Source organism: Diceros bicornis, chromosome 33 (assembly GCF_020826845.1).
Source record: "Diceros bicornis minor isolate mBicDic1 chromosome 33, mDicBic1.mat.cur, whole genome shotgun sequence".
NCBI classification, from domain to species: domain Eukaryota; kingdom Metazoa; phylum Chordata; class Mammalia; order Perissodactyla; family Rhinocerotidae; genus Diceros; species Diceros bicornis.
Genome location: NC_080772.1, coordinates 36009989 through 36024797, shown reverse-complemented (window position 1 = coordinate 36024797; position 14809 = coordinate 36009989).

Here is a 14809-nt window from a genome sequence, read left to right as displayed (position 1 = left end):
GGCCCTGGGCTAACATCCGTGCCCATCTTCCTCTGCTTTATATGGGACGCCGCCACAGCATGGCCTGACAAGCAGTGCAATGGTCCGCGCCCAGGATCTGACCCTGAGAACCGCAGGCCGCCAAAGTGGAGCGCGCGCACTTAACTGATATGCCACCGGGCCAGCTCCTCGCTAGGCTCTTTTTATGTAAAAAAGTCCCTAAATTTTTATGCTGTAAGCAATGCAGCCTTTCCAGATGTGGTCTGATTATGGCATGGTAGAGCACAGCCATCGCTTCCCTTGTTCTGAATATTATAGTTTTGTTCACTGTTGTGGCACCACAGCACACTTAAACCTCCTAAATCTTTCCTGTACATTATGGCTGAGACATGCCTGTTCTCAGAAGGAGTGGGAGGCCCCTTAGGCAAGTCTGATGGGTCAGTCACATTTCTCAGGGAAACTTTCGTTTCACAACAAGGTAACAAGAAATTGGCTGATGGTAGCAAAAGCTAAGCTTTTAAAATTTGTCTTTCAAGGGAGACTGCAACATGAATCTTATATAGTTTTTATATTTTATTATATATATATTTTTGGTAATAAGGCCTTCTAGAATATTTGTTTAGCAAATCTTCTGCTTTCCAATTCCTTTTGTACCCCTCCTGACCATCAGTGTTTTACCTTCCTGTCATATTTACTTTAAGGAGAGTCTGTTCTGAAGCCATCTTTCAAGAACTCCTTTGATGGCGTTAGGCAAGGGGCTTATCTGCTGTACTCCGAAGTGCATTAATGACATTCATCCGGTTGACCCAAAAGTGCTGTGGAGATTAATCAGCTGTGTATAACCATACTTTGAAGTTTAAAAGTAATATTCTCATCTGTACTGTGCCAGTAGGGCCTTTGAGATATGACCTGCTGTGTGCATCACAAAATCGGCAGAGCCACCTTAGAAGCTTTCAGTGCCTCTCTATCCAGAGCGGGTTTAGAATAGCCCTGAGAGGGTGTATTAGTTTCCTAGGGTTGCCATATAACAAATCCTCACAAATTTGGCGGCTTAAAAAACCAGAAATTTCTTGTCTCACGGTTCTGGAGGTCAGAAGTCCAAAATCAAGGTGTTCGGGACTGGTCCCCGGAGACTCTGAGGCAGAATCAGCTGTGTGCCTCTCCTGGCTTCTAGCATGGTTGGCAGTCCTTGGCACTCTTCGGCTTGTAGCTACATCACTCCAATCTCTGCCTCTGTCTTCACATGGCTTTCCACCTATGTCTCTCCATGTGTCAAATCTCTCTCTCCTTTCTCTCATAAGGAGACTAGCCATTGGATTTGGGGCTGCTCTAAATCCAGGACGATTTCGTCTTGAGATCTTTAACTTAATTGCATCTACAAAGGCTCTTATTCCAAATCAGGTCCCATCCTGATGCTCCAGGTGGCTGTGTCTTTAGGGGGACCACTATTTCACCCACTAATCTAGGTCTTCCTAGTTATCACATTCAATTCCTGGTTTGTGTGGTGATCTCTTCCAGCCACAGAGGCTGATTCATGAAGGCCACCATGTTTTCCCTTTTGTCTGTGGGTACCAACTCATCTACATGCTAGAGTAAAATATGCAATCTGGAAGAACCTCAAACTCCACCCAGGATTCAGTACTGTGAGTTTCCTTATTAGCGTTGTCTCCTGAAAGGATGGGATCAGTATTTCAAAAGAAACCATAAACTAGACTTGAGGATCATAGCCAGCTAATCTCCAGAGCTGGATAATTATGATCCTGGTGTCAGGGCACGCCAGCAGACAAAGAGAGCCCTGGGAATTCTTGATATACAAGAATCTCGATGTTGCTATTTACACCATGTTTTCTTGTCTTGGCTAACGATGTGGTTGTGAAGGAAATAATTGTGCTACAGTGGCTCTGTTTGTGTCTTTCCATTAGGCCTAGAAGATGGGCTGGGCGTCTCGGAGACAACATCCGTCTGAGTTACTGCAGACTGCAGCTTTGTTCAATTTCTTGTACGTGAAGCCAGTAGGAAGGAAAGAAAAGTCATTTTGCTTAAGTGTCAGCTCTATGCCAGTGGGTTCGGCATGTTGGGATATTTCCCAGATTATAACATATGTGCTCATTTAGAAGCATGAGGAAGAAACTACCTGAAGGTAGAAAAGTTACACAGTAATTTTGTAGGGAATAAAGTTTCAGGATTATATTTCTAAATAAGGACTTCTATAACTTTAAGATGAGGGGAAAAATTAAACTTTCTTTTATTTAGTTATAAAATTAAAGTGAGTAATGTCTCAGGTCCCTGCCAGGTGTAACAAATGACGAGCCCATTCATTCCTGAACCTGCATTGCTAAGTGCAACGTCAATAACTCACTTTACTTCGTTAGGCCAACTGAAGGCCCATTATGCTCACTCATACTATTTATTATTGGTACAGGATATTTAAGTTAATATTTACTTAATGAATGTGTTAATGAGCACTTCTGTCAGTTTCTTTAAAATAGATAAGGACCTTTCTAATCTCTCCATCTATTTCCACTTTTACTGGCATTGCATTGATTGGATACCCTCATTTTTCGTTTATATTGCTGAAATAGTCTCCTAACTCAGTGACTCCAGAACCTGACCTATTGTTCAAATTGTGAAGGAAGATTTTGAACGTAGATTGAAGGCTCCTGGAAAATTTAATTTAGTAGGTTTGTGTTGAACCCCCAAACTTATTATTATCTTTTCTTAAAATAAAGATTTATTGGAAAAGTAATATATGCTTATTGTAAAAGATCCAATGATCCACAAATGTTTATAACAAAATGAGTAAGCAAGGACTTAGGAAGTCCTCTTCTATCCAGAGGTAAAATTGGTAAAAGTGTGGCATATAAACTTATAGTTCTAGTTCTATAAAATTAGGCAAATATATACACTTTTACACATATATTCCATTTTTTAAATAATAGGGTCATATTATTTGCAATACTTTGAAACTATTTTCTAATTGAATAGTACATCATAACGTAGACATTATTTAGTGACTTGTTTGTTTTTCCTCATTTAACACTGTATTTTGGAAATCTTTCTGTGTCATCATACACTACTATGCTTTATTCTTTCTAATGGCTGCTTCATATTCTGGAGTATACCTATCTTTTTCATTTTTCCCAATGAAAAATAATGCTAAATTCAACAGCATTGTACAAGTAACCCTGTACTCACATGCTAGTGATTTTTTTTTGGAGAGACAGATTTTTGGAAGTGACGTTGTTGCTCAGTACAAGTATTAATTTTGAGATATTGCCTAATCACCTTCCAACAAGACTTTACTTACCCACCTAACTCTCACTCCTGATGTGCAGGTGTCTTTTTCCCTTTATATCAGCTACATTGGAAGTGAAAAATTATCTGAATTTTGCCAAACTGATAGCTCATATATATGTTTTGCATTTCTTTGCTTATTAGTAAGGATGACTACTATATATATATATATATATATCCTGCAAAGATATCTTGCAAGTCTGTGGCTTTTTGTTTAATTTTGTTTGGTTTTATTTCATTGTTTGAAAATCTTTTCTTTATATGAATTGCTTACGTTAACTTTCTAATATTTTATGGTTTTGTTTTTAACACCTAGCTCTTTAATTTATATTAATATTTATTTTTGTGTACATTTGGAAGAAGTCCTCTAAATTTATTTTCTTTTTTCTGAAACGGAGAGCCAATTACCAGCCTGATTTGTTTTTATAATCTTTAATCCTAAAACAAATATATATGGATCTGTTTCTCAATGATTTATTTTGTTCTGTTGATCCATTCACCTATTTTGCACTAACATGCAGTTTCTAAAAATAACAATTTTTTTAGTTACTGTACTGGTTTAAATAGTGTCTCCCCAAAGTTCGTGTCCTTTCCTGAACCTCAGAATGTGAATTCATTTGGAAATAAAGTGTTTGCAGATGTAATTAGTTAAGATGAGGTCATACTGGGGTAGAGTGGGCTCTTAATCCAATATGACTGTGTCCTTATAAGATGAGCAGAGACACATAGAGGGAAGAGGACGTGATGAGACAGAGAGAAGGCCATGTGACCACAGAGGCAGAGATTGGAGTGATGCATCTACAAGCTAAGGAATGCCAAAAATGGCCAGGAACCACCAGAAGCTAGGAAGAGGCAAGGAAGTGTCCTTGCCTAGACTTCAGAGAGGGCATGGACCTGCTGACACCTTGATTTTGGAATTCTCGTCTCCAGAACTGTGAAAAAATAAATTGCTGTTGTTTTACGTCACTCAGTTTGTGGTACCTTGTTATGGCAGCCCTAGGAAACTTTAGTTTCTAATGCTGTAAGCAATGTATATCTAAAAAAGATGTCTTAGCTATTAGTGTCTTTTCATATGTCATGGCAAATTCCATTGGAGTTTTAATTTTTATTACTTGACTATGTTTATTAGTTCAAGAAGAACTCGCATCTTTCCAATATTAAGTTTTTCTTTTCAAAACATTATATTGCCGTTTATTAGGTCAGCTTTACGTGTTCAAAGTAGTTTTATAGTTTTCTTCATAAAGATCTTTCACTGTTCTTGTTTATTCCTGTGTATTTCATGTTTTCTTTTTTTTGACAGAAATTATGAATGTGATACTTTACCCCCCGTTATTTTTTCCAACTTGTTATTTTTGGCATTTAGGAAAACCATTTTATTGTATATTGATCTTGTATTTGGCTCCCTAACTGAATTATCTCATTATTCCAATAATTTTTCAGAAGAACCTGTTTCATTTGCTAGGAAGATAATTAAGTCATCTTCAGATAGTGAGTTTTGTTTCTGCCTCTTTAGTTTTTAGATGTCATTTATATTTCTTGTCCTGTGGCATTGATCAATCCCTCCAGAACAAGGTTAAAAATTGTACTGGTATTTGCATCCTTGCTCTGATCTGAACTTCTGTGGAAATGATTTTCATGTTTTAAAATTATACATGACAAATACATGTAGGCAAGCACATAGGTGTTTATAGGAGAATTCTTATTACAGCATGTCTTTCTTTCTCCATTGCAGTTTACAGTAATCAGAAAGCTCTTGTTAAGTTATTGGTTAAAAGAGAGACATGAGGCTTCAGTATAACCATTAACATTAGGAATACACTTCTTCACTGTGTTACCTTTCTATCCCAAGCATCCTCTATCATCTCTGTGAACTCATCAATAGAGGTGATGGTTCCAGTGACTGTCGCTGTGGTTATCTGTTCACTCTAGAAGATAAGGTGGCTACAGATATGGGCCATCGCACTTTTCTAAAAAAATTTCTACCATGATCCACCTGAACTGATTACCCTCTAGTCCTCCTGCACAGCAATAATCCTGAGAACCTCCTTTGCCATCTGGGGATTCTCTTTGCCTCCTTCCTGCTTCTCTTGTCCCGTATATTTCTCCTTTTTGGTTTCTTTTTTTGTTTTGGAAGGGCATATTCTTTTGTAACTTCATGAAATAAGGTAATAGGAGGCAAATTTCGCGATATATTGCACGTATGAGAATGTATATTTTATTCCCCAACGTGAGTGATAGTTTGTATGTTATAAAATTCTTTGGAAATAATTTCCTTCAGAATTCTGAAGGCATTTCTTCATTGGATTCTGACTTCCAACATTGCCGTCCAGAAATTCAAAATCATTCTAATTTAAAAACTCATGGAGAAACAGACAGAACCCTCATATTGTTTAGCTGAAAAGTTACCCAACCCTGGAACTGTTTGCCTCCAGACTTCTTATTATGTGACTTAATTGAATATACTTGTGATTTAAGACACTTTTTCCCAGGTATTCTACTTTAAGCCAAAAACATTTTAAGTGGCAAAAGTGGTAAAATGCAGGGTACTTAGTGGTCATGTAGTGATGAGAGATGGCAATCAATCTCTTTAAACCTGTTTTATCACCTACAGATTGGAGTTAATACCTACACTGAGGTTTTTTATGAGAATTAAATTAGATAATATATTTAAAAAGAGATAAAGTGTTATTCTCAGTGCCTGGTACACGATGAACTCTAAATAAATAGTAGTTAGCATTATTTTAAATTAATTAAGACCTCTATCTTCTTTCATTTTAACAACTGTCTTGATAACACTCATGATTTGGTCTAATGAGACTATGCAAATTGGAGGCAAGCACAGCCTTATATGTATATTTTTTATGTCCAGTATGTGGCACATGGTAAGTACTCCATAAAATTCATAAAACAAGTGAACAGAGTAGGTACGAAACAAGTGAACAGAGTACGCATGTAACATATTTTTATTAAATGAATAAATAAAAGAATAAATGAGTGAGTGAGTGAACTAAAGAGTGTCAATAGTTTCTAGTGACTATTGGTTACTCTAAATTGCTAGAAGAAACAGTGACATGGTATCCAAATAAATTCTGTGGAAAATTTAGTAATTATAGTTCCTCTAGAGAACTGAGGATAGCAGGATAAGTAGCAAAATGTGAACTCTCCATAGAACTTTGAATTGTGCCACTTACTACTGATAAAGTAGTCCATTGCATCATGGGAAATTATCCTGGAGTCCCTCATGGGAAATCTCTTTGAATTGTGTTAAGGACAGACCTTGTCTCTCACCCTATCTGGGATTTTATTGAAGAATCTTACAGGCTTTTACAGCAACAAATTTCAATTTATATAATACACACTTAGCATTTTGGCATAAACAGAACTCATTAACACAAATGGAATGCACCAGAGAGGTTTCTACAGAACAAGGGCTTCCCCATAAATAGAGCTTGTATAATTCTCTTCCCCTTCTGAGCTGACGGGCTCATTATGGGCACCAAGCAGAGTTCCAACCTAGATTTCATCATCTATTGGTCCCAATCTTATCACAACAGTTTGTATTTTTAAAAGAAATACATAAAATTGAAAGATAATATTATTTCCTTTTGCTGACAGGAAACATACTTTGTGTTTTTCACTGGAAAATTCTGGCTCACGTAACTTTTGACATCACAATTGAACTCAAAGCCCATTCTTTGGAAATTTTTAAAAGGCTGATTGCAAGTTTTGCAGAAATCATAATTTAAAAAGCAAGAGCTCAAAACTTTGTGATGTTTTTGATGCTGGTTCAACAGAATCCAAGTTACCTCAGGTCAATATAAAGGAAATGACTTAAACTAATGATTAAATTTGTGTAAAGTCCTCTGGAAAGAAGTAAATGATTTATGTCTAAATATTTTATGAGCCTAAGGGCTGAATCTGAGAGGTACAGTTTTGAAAAGTCAAAGCCATCGAAGAATTAATGCTGTAGTTTCTTTGGTTGCTCTTCTAGAAAGCCATTGAAAGATTATGAGCACACATCTGTGGTTGAGGGAAAAAAGCTACTAATGTGACAGTGCCGTCCAAAAGTGAGATGACTTTTTTCATCGTGAATGTCAGCTGAAAAACGGCCCTCATTGAGTCCCAAGGGATTGGTAGTCTTCAAGCCCCAGTCAGTGGAAGATTCAACTTGTGGTCTGATGAGGACAAATGTTCACTCACAAACTTGTGAATCAATAATGACAGTGGGGACAGTGTGGCTGATTTAGCTAGAACCTGACTACATTGAGGAAATTTTCAGCTGTGGATAAACCAGTAAAATGAGGGCTCAAATTCCAGTGTGAGAGAATATTCAGCAAAGAATTTCTAAGTCAGGGTACACAAAAAATTTGAAAATGACAATTATCACTCTCCGTATTGGAGATGGAGACTTTGTTTGCAGGATCACTCCTATGATGGAGAGATATGACAATACCCTATCCTTGTGGGATTGTTGTGAGGCTGAAATGAAATTATGCATGTAAATTGCTGAGCCTATAATAAGGTTTCAGCAATTGTTATTGTATGTGCAGTAAAAATAGCTGTTCTACAGAGACAATTATTTAGGTTATTTTTAGACATTACTCTAAATCAGGCAACTACAAAACGAGCAAGTCAATCATTCACTCTCAGACATCCATGCTTTACTGATTCTTATCTTTATAGCAAGAGAGAACAGATAAAAGAATTTCTGACATTTTAAGAGAGAATTACCTTTCATTTCACAAGTATCAAGTCTCCTTAAAAAGCACTAGAAAATGTTCAGCAAAGTAGAAAATGATAATGCTGATTATTAGAATCAGAGCTTATTGCCAAACAGTGTGTCTTAGATTGTGCAGAAGTTACGCTGGCCTAGTCTGCCTCAAAAATTCTCCCCTCCCCTCTCCCCTTCCCCATTACATCTTGCCAACTTTCTATTGTATCCTTTCAATATTTCTAAGGAGGATTAGATATGGTTGCTGCTTGAGAAAAAGTTGAGTATATTTAAGGACATGGCTAAGCTATGTATTATTTTCAAAATTTGAGGGGGTGCATTTCAGAACACAGAAAGAAAAGAATACTTTCAAAGCTAGAGGGGCAACGGGAGATATGAACTCATCTTCAGAAACAGGAATATAATTAGCATATCACACAGACAAAAGCATCGTCTGACGCCTAGGTCAGTGATAATAAATTTTCTGTAAAGTCTAAGGATAAGACCATCAAGGATTTATTTACAATTTATATTTTCTTTTTACCTTGAGGATGACTATTTTTCTCAACTTGCTTTTTTAGTGGTGAAAATGATTTCCAAATGCCTGTTTCTTTTAAAAGTTATCTATCTGATGGAGAGGATAAAATGTCGTGTCCCAAAGGTTTATGTGGATTGATCCAATCTCAAAAAAGCAATTCTTTCAATAGAGTATAAAATTGTCACCTAACTGTACCCTAATCTGTCCATCTCTCTACTGAGCTGTTGCGCTTGAATCATACTGGTATTTCAAACTCAGCATGTACAAAACTGAACATCTTCCCTACCAAATCTACACTACATTTACCTCTCCGTGAGTGGCATTGGTATCTTCCCAGCAATGTAAAGTCATACCTAAGAGCCATCTTTGAGCCCTCCCTCCTTCTCTCTCCCATATTCAATTGGCTGTCTAAATTCTGTTAATTTTACCTTGACAGTGTTTCTTACATTGCTCCTCTGCTTTCCATCACCACATCTACTTTTCTAGTGCAAATCCTTATCTTCTGACCACCAATCCTGGGGTGTTTTCCAACACCAACAACCAATTCTCTTTTTTCTAGCAGTTGCTGCAATACCCTCCTGTGGTATCATAGAAAGAATATTTGGTCTTTGTCCCTTGTTTTTGGCATACAGCTCCTAAAACCCTTGGAATTTCCTGAGTGATAAGGGTGATAGGAGCTTCTTTTGTTCTAGTGAGATGACTCTTGGTGAGCCCCTGGATAGCTTCAGGGTGGGGGTTGGTCACCAGAAATACCAAGCCTCGAATAGAAGCTTAGAACTTTCAGCTCTTGAGGAGGGCAGAGGGGCTGGAGATGGAATTAATCACCAATGGCCAATGATTTAATCAATCATGCTTACATAAGGAAACCTCCATAAAAACTCCTAGACGATGGGTTTGGGAGAGCATCCGGGTTAGTGAGTATAGCGTGTGCTGGGAGGTGCACACTAAGAATCTAGGGGGACAGAAGCTCCTGTGCTCTGGCCTCTTCCAGACCTTGCCCTCTCTGCCTCTTCATCTGGCTGTTCATTTGTGTCCTTTATATTAACCCAGTAACGTAAGTAAAGTGTGTTCCTGAGTTCTGTGAGCCGGTCTGACAAATTATTGAACCGGTGGAGGGGGTCCTGGGGAGCTCTGATTTATAGCTAGTGAGTCACCAGTATGGGAGACCCAGGGTTTGCTATTGGCGTCTGAAATGAGGATGGTCTTCCTGCTAACACCAGGACCCCACTGTAGGGCACCCAGTAGTCTCTACTGGCCATTTCCAAGTCTTTGACAAATTTCCCATGTATTATCCATCTTCATTTCTCATAAAATGCCAAGAACCAGTGCCTTTTGAATATCACTGGAAAGTGATATACCACTAAGTATTATTACTGTTGTGTAGAAAATATAAATTAGAAATCTGAAAATAAAAAAACAATTAGGTAACTCTTAAAAGACTATTTATTATATTTTCTACTAAATCTAGGCCATATGTTAAATTCTAAGCTTGTTGGATCTTTAGCTTTAGAACAATTTTTAGTAGCATTATTTGAAATTCTTTTAGTTCCTAGGAACAGGCAAACCCACCTCATTTGGTTTTAATTAGCTTAGCAAGGCATATTTGAATTACGATTTTCAATGAAAATTAACATCAATTTTTAGGGAATAAAATTAATCATGCTCTGGGCATTTTCAAAATACCTTATTTTGATTGTTATGACCTCAAACAAGCTAGTTCTCCCAAATGATTCAATAAATAAACTTCTCTCACTTTATCATACTCAAAGCTTCTCAAAAATATTTAACCATAAAGATAAACAAATACGTGGACAAGGAGAACAGATTAGTGGCTACCAGAGGGGAAGGGGGTTAGGGGGCGGGCATAAGGGGTAAAGGGGCGCATATGTATGGTGACTGACAAATAATAATGTACTACCGAAATTTCACAATGTTATAAACTATTATGAGCTCAATAAAATAAAATAAATAAATATTTAATCATAGAAATCCCTTTAATTGTACTACTTTTTAAGACAAATGGTACAGAATTTGGAAAACCTACATCTAAAATAATAAATGAAAAAATTTTTGTCTTATAAAATAAAAAAGAAACTAAGATGATTTTTTTTAATTCAAGGAATATTTATATGCCTATCATTTGCCAAGCAAAAACTTTTCAGGACTTCAAATGTGTTCTAAGAGTGGAAATGGGAAATAATCTGATAAATAGGAAGCTACTATATCATAGTCCATTTAACACGATAAATTCTTTCTACACAGTGTTGCTTTCCTGGTACCTGGAGAAAATGCCACGAGTCAGTGTAGAATTTACATGACACAGTTTTAGTTGAGATTAAGACCAGAGCTACAAAGAGAGTAGGTCAGCATTGCACCTGACGTAGGACCAAACTTATCTCTAGATTTGGTCCAGCTAAAAATTACTCCTTAGTCAAGTCAAAATATAGTGATGTACACCTGAAATTTACATAATGCTATAAACCAATGTGACTTCAATAAAATAAATCTTTTAAAAATTACTTAATGAATTTGCTTAATTAATTCATAAAAGGAGAATCCAAGGTTAGTAGCTTCAAGCTTAAGAGGAAAACTCAGATTAACTGGTTTCTGGTTCAAGACGCTTCTCACAACTGATGTCCTGACATATTATTGATGGATGTGCAGACCTGGTCAGACAGAAAAGTAGTGATTCCTCTGTGCATCCTGGATTACCCTGATTGTCATCAATTATGGCACTGCACTCATCTATTTTATTAACCACTTTAGGGGCCAGAGACCTTTCCAAGAAGCTGGGGCCACATGTCACCATTACAGCAAGCGTCTAGGGAGCTGTTTCTAACCGATGCTGATGGTGGTGGTTGGGGAGGTGCTCCAGTCACCAGTCCTTAGGAGGAAGAGATGCTCTGGGCGCTACTGCAGCTAGCTAATCCACTTCCAACCAGCAGCTGAGGAGCTCCAGGCAGCGCCTAGATACAGCCCTTTATGTTTATTGGAGAAAGCCCTGGAAAAGCGCTTGGAGCAAAAGGAAGGAAAGTGCAAACAAATGAGGGTCAAATTCCATTGTGGAAGCTTTGAGATTTCATCACCACCATTGGAATTCAGCCATGGGGGAAAAAATCCACGCCTGCTGGATGAGAAGAAAATGCTAAATTTAACTTATCTTACATGCTATGTTATCAGGAGCATGTCGTCATTAATGTGTAATTATTGAGTGCCTGCTGGGTACACGCCCTTTAACTAGGGAATATGGAGCTCTTATAAACCATGGAAGACTGACGGAGACTTTTAGGACATTCAACAGAGAAATGAGTAGTCTGAGACTAAACATATAAATTGTATATAAATACACATCCATGTAAAATGAATGCATATTGATAGCCAAATGGGTGTTTTGGCTTTGAATTAGTGTCTAGATTAGAGATGATACATTCAAATTGAGAATAGGTGATAATCAGTTAATGTTGAAAGCAATATAACTTTTAAAAAGCATTTTATAATCTTTTTCAATAGTTACTGAACTAATTACTATGACATTAAGCTTATGAAATAAATACTATTTAATAAAGATCAGTTATGTAGTGATTTTAGGTCCTTAGAGTTCTTTAAATGCAGAGCATTAGTATGACAACTTTCTTCCCACCAATGTTTCCATGACTCACTGGGATCATGGACAATGACAGACATAAGTTGCTCAACATCTATAGGCCCTCTGGCCTTTTACAGGCAACTTCTTCAGAAATGGAAATATTAAGGATAAAGTGAACCACAGTTATGGTACTTTTCAGAATTCTGGAATTTTGACAAGTTAACTTTTTGACAAGTTAACCCAAATGACATTCAAACACAAACTTTAGAGAAAAGTTATCTGCCTTTTGGGCAAGGGGGGCTGCGTTCTTTAATTTGAAATCTTGCCTCCCCTCTATGTGAGAGTAGTCCCCTCATAGCCTCCCTCTCTTCCTCTGGCTCTATCCCAGGCCTGGGAGAAGGCCATATGTCCCTGTCCATGGGCACCGAGGTGGGCAAGATCCACTGAGCACAGGCCCATTCTTCTTTACTGCCACCCACCACTACAATACACAGAACAATTTTCTCGAACTTTATTACACGGCTCAGTGCAACTCAAGGGCATTAGCAAATGTGCCCCAAATATGACTTTTCCAAGGCCTAGAGAGACAGCACCCAAGAAGCTAAAACATTCATAGGGGAACTCCTCTTGGGCACATCCATGTTCCTAATCTGGCTCCCTCCACTCTACCCTTCATTTTTCTGACATCTGCTCTGCAAATCTCTGCCCTCCCTTTAGGAAACCAAGCCTCTTAACCACAAAGGTTGATTTCCTCTCACAAGCCATTCTTCTGTTTCACAAAAGCACATTTTCCCAAGTCTGAGTCATTCACTTTGAAGTAACATCCTTGAGAGGTGGCGGGGAATCAATGATCTCTGCTGACACTCCCTAAGTAGTTTGGCAACAGCCAGGATGAGCATGAGTCTTCCAGGACAAGTCAACCTGTGAGAGCACTGTAAGTTGAAGGAATGCTAGTTTTCTTCTCTCAGTTGTACAGTGAGGAATATTTAAAATACTGAGACACACACACACACACACTCACCTCCCAAAGTTACGTAGTAATTCTGATAGATGATGAATTCCAATCCTATAATAAAGTAGAGAAATATTTTTCTCATCCATAACCAAATTACTACTTCACAATTTTTAGGCTAAGTGAAAAATAATATTTTCCTTCTTCCCTTCTTTCCAAACATTCCTTATAATGGACAACCTGTTTTCTCCACAAAGGCCCTATTAAGGCTCTGAGATTCCTTTATGTTCTTTTGAAGGGAGAGAGAAGGTTTTATACTTCTGGTTACCTCATATTCATTCAGTTACATTTTTAACACAATAACTCAGGAGATTTATTAATTCATTCATTAATTCCTCTTTCATTCACTGATTCATTCAACAGATATTTGTTACAGTTGTTGAGTACTATTCTGTGCTACTTGGTACTTAGGAGAAATATAAATATAAATAAGGTATGCTTTCAGTCCACAAATATCTCACAGTGTAATTAACCATAATACCATGTGAAAAGTGCAATGGAATGTGCTAGGTGGGCGTGGAGAGGGTTGCAATTAAATTTTCCTTGGAGAGTCATGATCCTATTTCCCATTTATTTCCATTGTTGACGATAAGTAGCAATTCGGTTGTGAAAGAGAAAAATGTTTCTTTTCCTTCTTATGTACTAGTACTGCATTATCTCTCAGAATTAATGTTTGGCTTTTGGAGATGTGCATGTGGTCCTTTCAAATTCAACAGAGATCCTCTCTGTACAACTGGAGAAAGAAATTGCCACGTCTTCAACTTACAGTGATGGGTGATGTTGCAAAAGATGACTAGACCTGGAAGACCCTGCCCAACTGGGTATATCTGAAATATCTTCATTTCATCTTAAGGATTAATGATTCTCATGACACAGGTATTAATTAATCTTATTAGCTTCACCCTTGCAAGAAAGCTGCTTCCTGGGCTGCATGTACACCCACTCTCCCATTTCTCTAAGTCTCCTGGGCCTCCTCCTCTTCTTCCGGATCCACAGCTGTCTCAGGTCAGGGTGACAGAAGGGTCAAACGTAGGTGAAGGTCAGGGATGGTGTGAAGACATGAGATCCAGTCATCCATTCATCCTATGAATGTTTTTTTTTTTGAGCACTTGCTATGCAGCAAGAATATAGGCTCTGGAAATGCAATGTTCAGAAATAATGGACACAGATACTGTGGTGGACTGCTAGTTGTCCACCTAAATTTAATCTCCCCTTCTCTCCTGGTATAGGTGGTTGCCAGCTAAAGCCATCATTTCCCGGGTTCTTTTGCAATTAGATGAGGTCATGTAACTAAGTTGTGGCTGATGGGACGCGAGTAGAAGAGATGTTTGTTTGCTACATTGGGGAACTCACCTTTTAAAGTATTGACCTTGTGCTGATCTAATTGACAGGGAGATAGTAAGAAACTAGTAGCTCTCTTGAGTTATAGATGGAAGGGGAGCCATCCTACTTGCTCCAGATTGTCCAGCTATGGAATGTTATAGGAAAAATAAATAAACTTGCAATGTGTATAAGTTGCATTATTTGGAGTTCTCTTTGTTAAAGCATTTTAGTTTGTACCTTAATTAATAAAATCTCTGCCTTCATGGAGCTTACAATCTACATGAAATCTTAGACATTAATCCACTAATCTTGAAATGAATATATAATTACAAACTGAGAGAAAAGTTATGTAAGAAAAAAACATGG